Raw genomic sequence first — 14,548 nt, 5'->3', positions numbered from 1 at the left:
AGCCTTAAAAATGAATTAAATTCTGACACATGCTACAACACGGATAAACCTTGAAAACATGCTAAGTGAAATAAGCAAGACACAAAAGAACAAATATATCATTTTACATATCAGGTACCTAGAACAGGCAAATTCGCAGAGTCAGAAACCATAATAGAAGTTACCAGAGGCTGAAAAGGGGGAACGGGGAATTATTAATTAATGGGCATAGAATATTAGTTTGGGATAATGGAAAATTTCTGGAAACGGATCGTGGTGATTGGCTGTACAACATTGTGAGTGTACTTAATACCACTGCACTGTGTACTTAAAAATGGTTAAAATTTTGTGTTATGCATATTTTACCATAAGACATAAAAATCAGATTAGTTAAAACTTTTCTGTCTCACAATTCAGATGTATATGTTAATTCACTCTCACAGTGAATTGTCATATTGTGCAATTCGGTTTATAATCCAGGTCAAGAATATTTTACTGATACATGCAGGGGGAAAAAGTGCCAGGGGAGAAAAAGACAACAACCCTATAGTAGTCACCTTCATTTAGGTAATATGCTTAATTTACTCTCCTTTTAATAGTTATGCCTGGGATTTGTCATAGTACAAGAAATGAAAGGTCCTGGTGACAGAGTATTACAAAATTCTTGGGCTATGAAACATACAAATTTTCTTTAATGTTAAGTTTTTTATTTTTAAAGTACCAAATTACATTCCTTTTTATAGGGACATGTTCTTTATAGGTTTATCTCCCCCTGTGCACCACGGTCCTGATTTGGAAAAATATAATCCCCAGGCCAGCTCGCAGAGTTTACTGCCTCTACGGGGCTGCTCAGGACAGATCTAAAGGCAACATCCAGATAATGGGCGAACACAGGAGATACAGGGGACAAGCCATGGTGTCATTCGGTGAAAACAGCCTATTAATGTTAATTGACATATAGTAGATCCCTCAGTCATGTTTTTTGCCTCTTTTGACGTTAGGCATACACATGATGGTCATGCCAAACCTGAGTGGGTAGAATTCATATTGAGAGGGGGGAATACAGAACAGGTCTTGATAGAAATTTTCAACAGTAAGGAAAGGTGTTTCTGTTTGTTGTTATTGCCTTTAATGGACAAATGCAGCTGTGAGTCATAGAATGTCATATTTCTCCGAAGCTGTTAACATGCACATCCAAGCACTTGAAACTTATTTATGGAGTAGCTAGCACACCCTTGGCAAATAATTCATGTGGTTTCAACCTCTCTGTTCATAGAATTATCAATGATGAAAATGCTCATTAATTATTATATCTTTCTGAGAGCAATTTTTCAAAGGTTAGTTTTGAAAATATTTTTAAGACTATATTTTCCAGAGGGCATGTATGTTTTCCAGCTTTCATGAACAGAAATATCTTTAAACAATATTCATCAGTAAAATTAGAGTAAAAGTGTGATATTTTTCAATTAAGTTTGGCATGTTTGTTTTCTTTTTACAAGACTTGTCTTTAAAATTATCTGTAGGGCTTAGACTCAGAAGAGACTGGTGGAGTCTTTCTCCAAGTGCCCCTTTTTGCTCTAGCAAAGTCATCGCAGTTTCTCTTTTCCTAGAAGTTATCCACTCCGCCTAAAGGGCATGGGTTTTTCCCAGTTATTTCAATAAAAAGTACAATGAATGAATACAGGTACACGTACACACCTTTGTAATCAATCACGATGAGAGACTTCTAGAGTAAATGCCAGGGAAAAAAAGGAGTAGGGAGTGGGGAGGAGGCTCGGAACAGCTACTGTCCATGTAGGTGTGGCATGAGGAGACATGCCACAGCAGGGCGATGGGACAGAGGGCAGTGAACACCAGGGCACAGGAAAGGACAGAGATCTCTGAAGACTGGAAGGCAGAAGCCGTAACTTGGCAATGCTCTTGGAAGCTGGGCCAGCATTTGGCCTTGGCTACTTGAATACCCCTTTCTTGCTTATCTTCCTTTTCACCTACCCTTCATTCCCTTCCTTGCCACCCTCTTCTTCCTTCTTGCCTCTCTCCTCTGCCTTTTCTTAGGTCCATCAGTGGTCCTTAAGACCAGGCTTAGCTAGGAGTTCAGCAGCCTTTCAAAGGAGGGACGAGCTTCTGACCCCTACCCCATCTTGGGGGCTCACGTTGGGGTTGGGATGGGGGGAGCAGCTGCTCAAGGACCCGGTCCACAAGAAACCATCAGCTACCAGCCTGGGACCCAACTTTGCCCTGTTTGCAGAAGCTGCTGCCCCTTTTGTAGAATACAGCTCTTCATATTCAGTTGCTAGTAGAAGAAAACTAGAAATCTGGATTCAGAATCCAAAGAATCGAGTTCTGGTTCTCTCGCCTTCAACCCGTTGAGCAATCACATAACTGCCCGCCCCTCTGTGGACCTCAGTTTGCTTCTCTGGAAAGTATAGGATCTGGTCCATGCCAGAGCCGGCTCTGTAATTACTACTTGTGAAGTTGAACATGTTTGGCAGTTGACAGAGGGCTCTCGTTTACATAACCTGTTCTACCAACTAAAATTTGTCCTTCAGAAAACCACTGCCCTTTAATAGAGGATGCAATGCTTGTGTGAACATGTTCTCTGTAGGTGGGAAGACTGTGAGGGCCCGTTTTGAGGGTGCACTCTGAAAATGATCACATCGCCTCTTGAAATGATGCCCCAGGGAGCCTCCCCACTCGCTCCCTAGCCAATCTACTCCAAATACTTAATCATCAACCACAGCAAATTCTTCATTCCATGTAACCCAAACTCCTTCTTTGATAGTTTCCTCTTCTCCTGGCTTCAGTGGCAATAGGGGACCGTTTCAGAGACCATAAAACAAAATATGATGCCTGCTTGTGCCCATCAGAGGTCCCTCTTAGGTTCAACTAAACACTCGGACTCAGAAGCCTTCCAGAGGCCACACTTGGCTCAGCCAACTCAAAAAGACATAGGGAGGAGCCACAGCAGGCGAGCATGGCAGCACGAAGAGCCCATCTCACAGGAGATCTGGTCTCAGTCGGGCAGAGCCTTCAGCTCAGGGGCAAGGGGATAAGATCCATGTTGCTCCCATGGTGCAAGAGCCCCCCTGCTGTAGAAGCCATTCTATTTTGTAATAACTCCACGAGTCTAGTTTCTACTTTCTTCACAAAGACAAGCACAGTTCAAAAAGTCCCCATTCTCAGAGAGGCCTCAAGGATGGTGCCCAGCCTGGTATTTATAGTTCATGCAAATCAATGCTGTAAAACATACCTTATTGGGGGATAAATATGACATATAAATATTAACATATACTTAAAATCCACACAGGGACCCTAAGAGTATATTTGTATGACCTTATTGGTGGGGTGAACCATTTTAATAAACTTGTAAATGCCTCAGCTACCCTTTCTCACATCCTGGGAGCAGTGTCACGCGCTCCTCCAAGCTACAGAGTGGGAGAGACTCAGTATCCAATCAGGAGACAGAGACCACATCAGTCATTTGAACAGGGAAACAATTAAAATAAAATAAATAAAATAAAAATGCCTTATTCTCCCCATTTGGACACCAGGGCTCAGAAAAGAGGTAAGTGATAGAGCCAACATTTCCTGACTCCAAGGTCCACTGGAAGTCTTTCTATTATGTCACAGCTGCCTCATTTTGAATGGAATTTCTGATCTTCACTGTGACTATGGCATAGTCTTAACATAATTTGAGTATATTTAAAAGAAACACGGTATCTTAATATTTTCTAAGTGCAGTACCATCTAATAGTTGGTCTTGTGTTTATTTCAGAAAAATATGTATGAACAGTTTAAATTAGCAAATATATCTGAAAATACCCGGCACATAGTAGGCATTTAATAAATATTAATTGAATCTCCCAGGCACTTCCTAAATAGGGAGATGGACCCAAATGATTTTTTAGGGCGACAGCTTTGACCCACTAATCTTCTAGGTCATGTCATACAGGTGGCCCCTCCAGGGTCACCGGAGGTCTTTCATTACATGGAGCTCCATACTTTATAACTGTCTTTACAGCATTTGTCCTCAAACCACAATTAAATCTTCACTGAAAGCAAACATAGAGCCTTTCACCCTCAGATCAACAGGCCAAAATGTAGTTAGCTGTGGGGATTTGTGGCACCCAGACTAGGCGACCCAAATCACTGTTTTCCAAGGGCAGCTAAAGGACAGAGCCAAGTCAGACCAAGGCAGGATGGTCACAAGCCATAACGTAAGCTACGTGGGCTGACTCCTTACAAAGAGACCTCAGAGGGCCTAGCAAGTTACTCTACACTGGAAGACAGGACTTGAGTAAATGTCCTACCTAATTATAGTGGTGCAGCCTTAAAAAGCAGGCAAGGCACAAGTTTGGTATAATTGAAGGCTTGGTAATAGACCAGGAATCTGCTGGTTAGGAAACACACAAGACCCTTCACATTCCGGCCCTGAAGCACCATGGCTGCTTGGCCCCTATTCCCACCCTTAAGCACATTTTCATCTCTGTACGTTGTGTTTCTCCTCCTTAGAGGGCCCTATTCCTAATCATTTCTGACTAGTAACCTCTGACTCGTCTTTCAATACTCAGCTCAAGCCTGTGAACTGATGTTTACAGAACATTTTCCTCCATGTTCTCAAAGGGCTTGGTCCTTGCTCCATGAGAAGAGTTGAGGTTGAAGCTACTTGCTCATGGCATGACTGTCTCTCTGACTTAATTCTCAATTCCCTGAGAGTGGGCACTTAGAAAGTATTTGTGAAATGATTCATTTATTCCACAAATATTTATCGAGTGTCTACATACATAGTATACTATGTGCCAGATGCTGTTCTAGGGTTAGGGATAGAATAGTGATGTTTATTCTGAGTCTTGAAGAATGAGGAAATGTTGCAAGGTGAAGGGAGGGAGACAAACAGACTGGATAGCTGTTCACAAAGCACCCATTTCCTCACGTTCCTGGACATGTAGCTCTACTGTTTCTGCCTCTCTCCTTCTGTTGGGTGAGGTTATGTGACCATGTTCTAAGTCTGTATAATGTGGGGAGAAATGAGGTGTATTAACACCAGACTTGACCCATAAAATCTCTTTTACATGATTCTCCATACTCTCTTGCTTTCCACTGGATTAATGCACAACAGTGTGAACCTGAGAGCCATGTTTTAAACGATGGGGCCATAACAGAGAAGCCTGAATCATTGCTTAGAGGAGAGCGGGGGGCTCAGCAGGAACACCCAGGAGGAAGAACAGGCGTCTCTGGATTATAACATTCAGGTGACCCACTGGTCCATTGTCCAAATGTCTATTTGCATTGACACTTTGTTTTAAACCTAAACAAAAAATTTAGAAATTAGTTTAAAATGATAGATACTATATTCTAGAATGAGAATTATGTACCATTTAGAGGGCATTGTATAAGTTAATTCTCCTCACTAGAAAAACGGTAAAGACCCTTAGTCAGGGCTGGCTAAGAGATTCTTTCTGTTATCGCCTATCTGAACTTCTCCTGTTGTTTTGCCCTAACTCTATCGATTTGCTCTCATATTCCAGAATATTCTTGGCTCTAGGGTGTTACTTTATTGAAATAGGACCTTCATTCTTTCATTCAATAAATTTTGTTGTGGACTTTCTAAATATCAGAGAAATAAGACAGAGGGTTTCCCTCCAGAAGCTCGGGTACAGAGAGGGGAATGGCTGGTAAAAGTGGTGTAAAGGAGAGATGCAGGCATTCAGTGTTAGTCCAATGGGGGACTCATTTCTGGCTTGGACCCAGAAAGAGGTTATTGTTTCCACCGAAAGGAAAGAAGCTTCAAAGATTCCGCTAATACCACATAAGGGCAGGACGCCACAGATGGTCAGAGACTGGAGAGCCTTCATATTAGCAAAAGAGAAGCTGGAGGACCCCCAGACAAAGATGGAAGCCACACCTGAGGTAATAAGTAATAAGCAGCAGGCATTTTGCAGATGGTTTTAGATGAATTACTTTAACGGAGAGAATACTTTCTGAAATTTGAACACTTGCATAAATTTAGACAGAATTTTACATTTTTGATAATAAAGGCCTATTAACCTGTAAGCTCCAGGGAAACTATTTGTATCTGGCACCAGGCTTAGTAAATATAGGAACTTCTCAGTTTCAAATAGGTAGATGTCTCATTGTCCCTACTGACCATTGAAATAGCTTACATATGTCAATAGTTTGGCATTAAATGACAGAGGTAGGCTTTGAAGTTGGACTGTCTGTTCAAACCCTGGCTATGCTACTTACTATCTATGTGACTTTGGGAAAGTCCTTTGCCTCTATTTCCCAACTACTGAATGGGAATCATAATAGTACCCACTTCATAATTATCATGAGAATTAAAGGAGTTGATATATGTAAAGCACTAATAATTGTGCCTGGCATATATTAAGTACTCCATAATATATTAACTATTATTATTACTGTGTTTCAAAGTGGCTCTCTCATCAGGAAGCAGGAAAGAATTCTTTTATTGGACCACATGTCATGATTGTGGGCTACAAAAGATGTCACTGGTCCTTAGGAATTATGAGGCCTTTGATGGTTTGCCCCAAGCTTCTGTCTTTGTATAAAAGAACCCACAATTCACAGCCTGGAGGTTGAGGAAAGAGCCCCAGACTGTGCCCCAGGGCTCTCCCAACCTCATTCTCTAAAAAAACCCAGGCAGACTTTGGTCACCTCCTAAAAACTGATGAAAGACAGCAACCTCCCCCAGCGGCATTTTTTTTTTTTTATCTTAACTGAAGAATTTTTTTTTAGTGAAAATGGATTTATCTCTTTTGAATTTTTGAAAATCACCCTTAAATAAAAGATTGATTATCTAAACAATTGTACCAAATTTTACGCATCATTCATATGACATTAACACTACTTTAATAGTACTTAAGGTATTATAGGCCCAAGAAAAAGGAACGATGTATGATCTCTAATGATACAGTAAAAATAATGCAAATATTGCAACAAGAATGAGTTGAATGTTTCCTTGGCGCAAGGACAAGGAATGAAGAGACAAAGAAAAAATTAAGGGAAAAACTTTTTTTCTCATTAGCGAATTAAAAGTTAACGATTTCAAATAAGCCCTTTAAAAGAGCTTTCCCCACCCCTACTCCCACCCCCGGAAGTTGGATTTTCTGCAAGCCATAGGATACAGCGCCACCTGGTGGCTGTGAAATTTGCCAAGCAGGTAGGAAGGAGTGAGAGGGGGGCGGTGGTTCAGGGGCAAAACTGTCCAAAAGATTTGTTTCTGAGCCGATCAAAATGGTGGCGTGAGGTGAGCCTCTGTACAGCTCCCCTGGAATTTACAATTAATCAAACAACAATAACTCCACAATGGACTCCCTGCACAGCAGACAGGCAAGACGAAGAGGCCCACTACTGAATTCACCTAAAGGTGGGCGAATCACGCAAGTGGCAGGACACAGACCTAGCTCAGTGCTCCAAGCTCACTGCATCCCGGAACTACCGCAGCTGCTGGAGAGGGAAGAACTCGGAATGCTAGGGCTCCGCTTATTGCCCACAGTGCTGAGGGGGCAGCATATAACATGGCTGAACCCAACACTCACGGCAGAGATCTCAGAGAAAAGACTGAGGGAAGAAGGCTGAAAACGATGGTTTAAGCCCTCACTGCCGAGCAGAGAACGGAAGCCTTAGGTACTGAGCCTAGCCGCCCCCTCCCTCCCCTCCCAGAGCTTGCCCCGCCCCCACCTGCCCGGTGCTAGAAGCAGAACAGTAGCAGTGTCAGATCAAAAGAATAGAATATTTGCTTTTCTGAGAACTGTGGACCGCAGACACAGATTCACAGCCCAACTAGTTCCGGCAAAGGGGAGGGAGCTGTGGAAGCAGGACCGGCTGTGGTGGTGGTTGCTGCCATTGCTCTGGGCCACCTCTCACAACTCACCCTGTCCCTGACCCCACCTATCTGGGCAAATCCCTGCAGGAGTAAACAGAACTGCTGAAACATATGGGCTCTGAATCTGGAGCTGGAAGAGCTTTGGAACATCAAAAGCTCTCCGCATACCCACATGGACACTGCGCCCTCTGACCCAGGCGAACTATTAATAGAGGAGAAACCCGTCTCCCAGGGAATCCCCCCATTGTGTGAGAAGCTGGAATAGTGCACAGAAAACATAGCATTACCGTGTGAGAGAAAAAAAAGGCTACAGTCGGAGAGAAAATAAAACATTCTACCAACAAGTACTGGAAAACAAAAGAAAGACCTCTTCCTATCAACCTGTTGCAGAAGCCACTCCTGTAGATGTCTAGGAAGAGAAATAATAAATCAGTAATTGCCAGGAATAACCAAGGCAACAAGACAGCTCAGAAAGAAAGTGAAAAGTCTCCAGAAAAGGCACTTAAAGATATGGAAATATGTGACTTAAATGACAGAGAATTCAAGATTGCAGTTCTGAAAAAACGCAACAAGATGCAAGAAAACACAGAAAGGCAGTTTAATGAACTCAGAAACACAGTCAAAGAACAACATGAGCATTTTACAAAAGAGATTGAAACTTTAAAAAAGAACCAAATAGAATTTCTGGACATTAAGAACTCAATAGAAGAAATCAAGAATGAAATAACCAGCTTAGGTAGTAGAGTTGACCAGATGGAGGAAAGAATCAGTGACATCAAAGATAGAAACCTGGAAATTATACAGATGGAAGAAGAAAGAGACCTGAGACTTAAAAGAAATGAAAGAACTCTACAAGAACTTTCTGACTCCATCAGAAAGAGCAATATTAGAATAATGGGCATACCAGAAGGAGAAGAAAGAGAGAAGAGAACAGAGAATATATTCAAACAAATTGTTGATGAGAACTTCCCAAACTTGTGGACAGAACTGGATCCTCAAATCCAAGAAGCAAATAGAACACCTAACTACCTCAATCCCAACAGGCCTTCTCCAAGGCACATTGTATTGAAGCTGTCTAAAATCAATGACAAAGAAAGAATCCTCAAGACAGCCAGGGGAAAAAAGACGGTAACCTACAAAGGAAAGCCCATTAGATTATCACCAGATTTTTCAGCAGAAACTCTACAAGCCAGGAGGGAGTGGAACCAAATATTCAAACTATTGAAAGAGAGAAATTATGAGCCAAGAATAATATATCCAGCAAAGATATCCTTTAGATATAAAGGAGGAATAAAGACCTTTCCAGACATACAGAAGCTGAGGGAATTTTCTAATACACGACCTGCACTACAAGAAATACTAAAGGAGGCTATTCGACCACCATCAACAGGGACAATTTGTGGCAACCGAAACATAAAAAGGGGGAGAGTAAAGGTCTGAACTGGAATATGGGAATGGAGAAAGTAAGCGTGCTGAAGAAAATGGAATACTCTAAATATCAAACTTTCTTTTACATAAACTTAAGGGTAACCACTCAAAAAAAATCCAGAACTGAAATATATACTGTAATAAAAGAAGAAACAGATGGAAACATCATAGAATACCACCACACAGAAATAACAGACAACAACAAAAAGGCAAAGAAACAATGGAGACACAGCCTTACCAGAAAACTAAAGATAGAATGACAGGAAATCCTCACATATCAATAATCACCCTAAATGTAAATGGACTGAACTCACCAATAAAAAGGCACAGAGTAGCAGATTGGATCAAAAAACTAAACCCAACCATATGCTGTCTCCAAGAGACACATCTCAGCTACAAGGACAAGCATAGACTCAAAGTGAAAAGGTGGAAATTGACATTCCAAGCAAATGGTACCCAGAGAAAATCAGGTGTAGCCATAATGATATCAGATGAAAGAGACTTCAGGGTGAAAAAGATAACAAGAGACAAAGATGGACATTTCATAATGGTGAAGGGGACTGTACAACAAGAAGACATAACAGTCATCAATATTTATACCCCCAATCAGGGAGCACCGAAATATACCAAGCAATTACTAACAGAACTAAAGGGAGAAATTGACCAAAATACAATTATACTAGGGGACTTAAATACATCATTGACAGCTATGGATAGATCATCCAAACAGAAAATAAATAAAGAAATAGCAGCCCTAAATGACACATTAGATGAAATGGACATAATTGACATATAGAGCACTTCATCCTAAAACATCAGACTATACATTATTTTCTAGTGTACATGGAACATTCTCAAGGATAGACCATATATTGGGACATAAAATCAGCCTCAGCAATTTTAAGAAGATTGGAATCATACCAAGCATATTCTCTGATCACAAGGCTTTGAAATTGGATATCAACTGCAAAAAGAAAGCAGGAAAAAACACAAATACATGGAGATTAAACAACATACTTTTAAAGAACGACTAGGTCAAAGAAGAAATTAGAGGAGAGATCAAAAGATACATAGAAACAAATGACAGTGAAAATACATCCTACCAAAATTTTGGCGATGCAGCGAAAGCAGTTTTAAGAGGGAAATTTATATCATTACAGGCGTATCTCAAGAAACAAGAAAACTCCCAAATAAATAACCTCATGTTACACCTTAAAGAACTAGAAAAAGAAGAACAAGCGAAACCCAAGGTCAGCAGAAGAAAGGAAATAATAAAAATCAGAGCAGAACTATATGAAATAGGGAACAAAAAGACAATAGAAAAAATTAATGTGACAAAGAGCTGGTTCTTTGAAAAGATTAACAAAATTGACACACCCTTGGCTAGACTCACTAAGATAAAAAGAGAGAAGACACTGATTAACAAAATCAGAAACATAAAAGGGGAAGTTATCACGGACACCACAGAAATACAAAGGATCATCCAAGAATACTGTGAAGGACCAATGCCACCAAATACAATAACCTAGAAGAAATGGACAAGTTCTTAGAAACAAATAGCTTTCCAAGGCTGAACCATGAAGAACTGGAAAATCTAAACAGACCGATCACCAGTAACGAAATTGAATCAGTCATCCAAAACCTTCCCAAAAGCAAAAGTCCGGGACCAGATGGCTTCACTAGTGAATTCTACCAAACCTTCAAAGAGGATCTAATACCAATCCTCTTCAAACTCTTCCAAAAAATTGAAGAAGAGACAGTACTCCCTAACTCATTTTATGAGGCCAACATTACCCTGATACCAAAACCTGGTAAGGACAACACAAAAAAAGAAAACTACAGACCAATATCTCTGATGAATACAGATGCAAAAATCCTAAACAAAATTCTAGCAAATCGAATACAACAATACATTAAAAAGATTATTCATCACGACCAAGTGGGGTTCATCCCCGGGGCACAAGGATGGTTCAACATCCGCAAATCCATCAATGTGATACATCACATAAACAAAATAAAGGACAAAAATCATATATCAATTGATGCAGAAAAAGCATTTGACAAGATACAACATCCATTTATGATTAAAACACTTAATAAAATGGGTATAGAAGGAAAATACCTTAACATAATAAAGGCCATATATGACAATCCCTCAGCTAATCTCATAATTAATGGTGAAAAACTGAAGCCCTTCATTCTACGTTCAGGAACACGACAGGGCTGTCCCCTATCACCTCTGCTTTTCAACATAGTGTTGGAAGTCCTTGCCAGAGCAATCAGGCAAGAGAAAGAAATAAAAGGCATCCAAATTGGGAATGAAGAAGTTAAATTATCACTCTTTGCAGATGACATGATGCTATATATAGAAAACCCTAAAGGCTCCACCAAAAAGCTATTAGAAACAATCAACGAATACAGTAAAGTTGCTGGCTACAAAGCCAACGTACTAAAGTCCATTGCATTCCTATATACTAACAGGTAAATCTCAGAAAAAGAAATACAAAAAACAATTCCTTTTGCAATTGCAGCAAAAAGAATAAAATACCTAGGAATAAACTCAACCAAGGATGTGAAGGATCTATATGCTGAAAACTATAAGACATTTTTGAAAGAAATTGAAGAAGACACAAAGAAATGGAAAGACATTCCGTGCTCATGGATTGGCAGAATCAACATAGTTAAAATGGCCATATTACCCAAAGCAATACACAGATTTAATGCAATCCCCATCAAAATCCTAATGACATTTTTTAAAGAAATAAAACAAAAAATCATCAGATTTGTTTGGAACCACAAAAGACCCTGAATAGCCAAAGCAATCTTAAGTAAAAAGAACAATACTGGAGGTATCACACTCCCTGACTTTAGCTTGTACTACAGGGCTACAATAATCAAAATAGCATGGTATTGGCAGAAAAATAGAAACATAGACCAATGGAATAGAATTGAGAACCCAGAAATAAAACCACATAAATATGGACAGACAATTTTTGACAAAGAAGCTAAAAACATACAATGAAGGAAAGACAGCCTCTTCAATAAATGGTGCTGGGAGAATTGGATACCCACATGCAAAAGAATGAAACTGGACTGCTATCTGTCACCATGTACCAAAATTAATTCAAAATGGATCAAAGACTTAAGCATAAGACCTGACACAATAAACTGCATAGAAGAAAACATAGGTACTAAACTTATGAACCTTGGGTTCAAAGAGCATTTTATGAATTTGACTCCAAAGGCAATGGAAGTAAAAGCTAAAATAAACGAATGGGACTATATGAAACTTAAAAGCTTCTGCACAGTTAAAGAAACCATCGACAAAATAAAGAGGCAACCAACTGAATGGGAGAAGACTTTTGCAAACAGTGCCTCCGATAAGGGGCTAATATCCAAAATATACAAGGAACTCATGAAACTCAACAACAAAAAAACAAACAACCCAATTAAAAAATGGGCAGAGGACCTGAAGAGACATTTCTCCAAAAAGGACATACAAAAGGCAAATAGACATAGGAAAAAAATGCTCAACATCACTAATCATCAGAGAAATGCAAATCAAAACCACAATGAGATATCACCTCACCCCAGTCAGAATGGCTATCATCAACAAGACAAATAGTAACAAGTGTTGGAGAGGCTGTGGAGAAAAAGGAACCCTTATACACTGTTGGTGGGAATGCAGACTGGTGCAGCCGCCATGGAAGGCAGTGTGGAGGTTCCTCAAAAACTTACGAATAGAATTACCATATGACCCAGCAATCCCTCTCCTGGGTATCTACCCAAAAATCTGAAAACATTTATACATAAAGACACGTGTGCTCCAATGTTCATTGCAGCTTTGTTTATGGTGGCCAAGACATGGAAACAACCAAAATGTCCTTCGATAGATGAATGGATAAAGAAGTTGTGGTATTTATACACAATGGAATATTATTCGGCAGTAAGAAAAGATGATATAGGAACATTTGTGACAACATGGATGGATCTTGAGAGTATGATGCTAAGCGAAATAAGTCAGACAGAAAAAGCAGAGAACCATATGATTTCACTGATATGTGGTATATAAACCAAAAACAACAAGAGAACAAGACAAACAAATGAGAAACAAAAACTCATAGACACAGACAGTAGTTTAGTGGTTACCAGAGGGTAAGGGGGTTGGGGGGTGGGAGATGAGGGTAAGGGGGATCAAATATACGGTGATGGAAGGAGAACTGACTCTTGGTGGTGAACACACAATGGGATTTATAGATGATGTAATACAGAATTGTACACCTCAAATCTATGTAATTTTACTAACAATTGTCACCCCAACAAATTAAAAAAAAAAAAGATTTGTTTCAAGTTGTTTTGGTGTTGGTACCTCCTGGACGGACGCCTGACCTTCTCCTCCATGAGGAAACTTAGAGCCCACTGAAGCTTCCTGCACAATGGGCTTCTGGTTCCCAGATTCTGAGAGGAAGGAATGGGAAATGATGTGATCAGCGTCTTGTCGTCAAGGAGCCAAGCCCCTGCTCTGAAGCAGTGGTTCTCAAACTCCACTGCACGTTCCAATCACCTGAAGAGCTTGAAAGTCCCGATGCTCAGGTCTGCCCTACACCAGTGAAGCGCTCTGGGATGGGACCCAGGCATCAGTGATTTTTAAATCTCCTCAGGTGACTCCAATGTGCAGCTGAGACCTGCAGCTGTCATGGTAGCCGCCCATCCCCAGCTGATTTCACCCCGTGTTGGCCTTAAGAGAACCTTCCGTCTGAAGCAGAGATCAGCAGAATGGCATGTATGTGTTTCTGTGCCGTGTTAGGGCTGTGATCTAAGGTGCCTTCCTCAAGGTCGGAGAGGTCCCTGCAGGACAGTCCATCCCCTCACTTTAAAAAAAGAACAAGAGCTTTGTTGAGTAAAGCAGGTTCCAGACCAATTGCACCGTGGCAGGGTGTTTCCCCCACACTTCAGATCCCAGCCGCAGGCTCTGCTTCTGACAGATTGGCCACACATTTCAGGTTCCAACAACCTCCTCCAACTCAGAATACCAATCACAAATACAGATTGTCACTTATACTTCCAACCAACTGGGGTTCCCATGACCCTCTCCTTGAGTTCAATTAATTTGCTAGAACAGCTCACAGAAATCGGAGAAACATATTACTTTCTAGATCACTGATACATTGTAAAAGTATGTAACTCAGGAATAGCCAGATGGAAGAGATGCATAGGGAAAGGTATGTGAGAAGGGGCTCAAAGGGTCCATGCCCTCTCCAAGTATGCCACTCTCTCCCTGAATCTCCACCT

This window comes from Rhinolophus sinicus, chromosome 17, assembly GCF_057876585.1.
Source record: "Rhinolophus sinicus isolate RSI-liver-muscle chromosome 17, RSI-T2T, whole genome shotgun sequence".
Lineage (NCBI taxonomy): Eukaryota > Metazoa > Chordata > Mammalia > Chiroptera > Rhinolophidae > Rhinolophus > Rhinolophus sinicus.
This window is presented reverse-complemented; position numbering follows the sequence as displayed.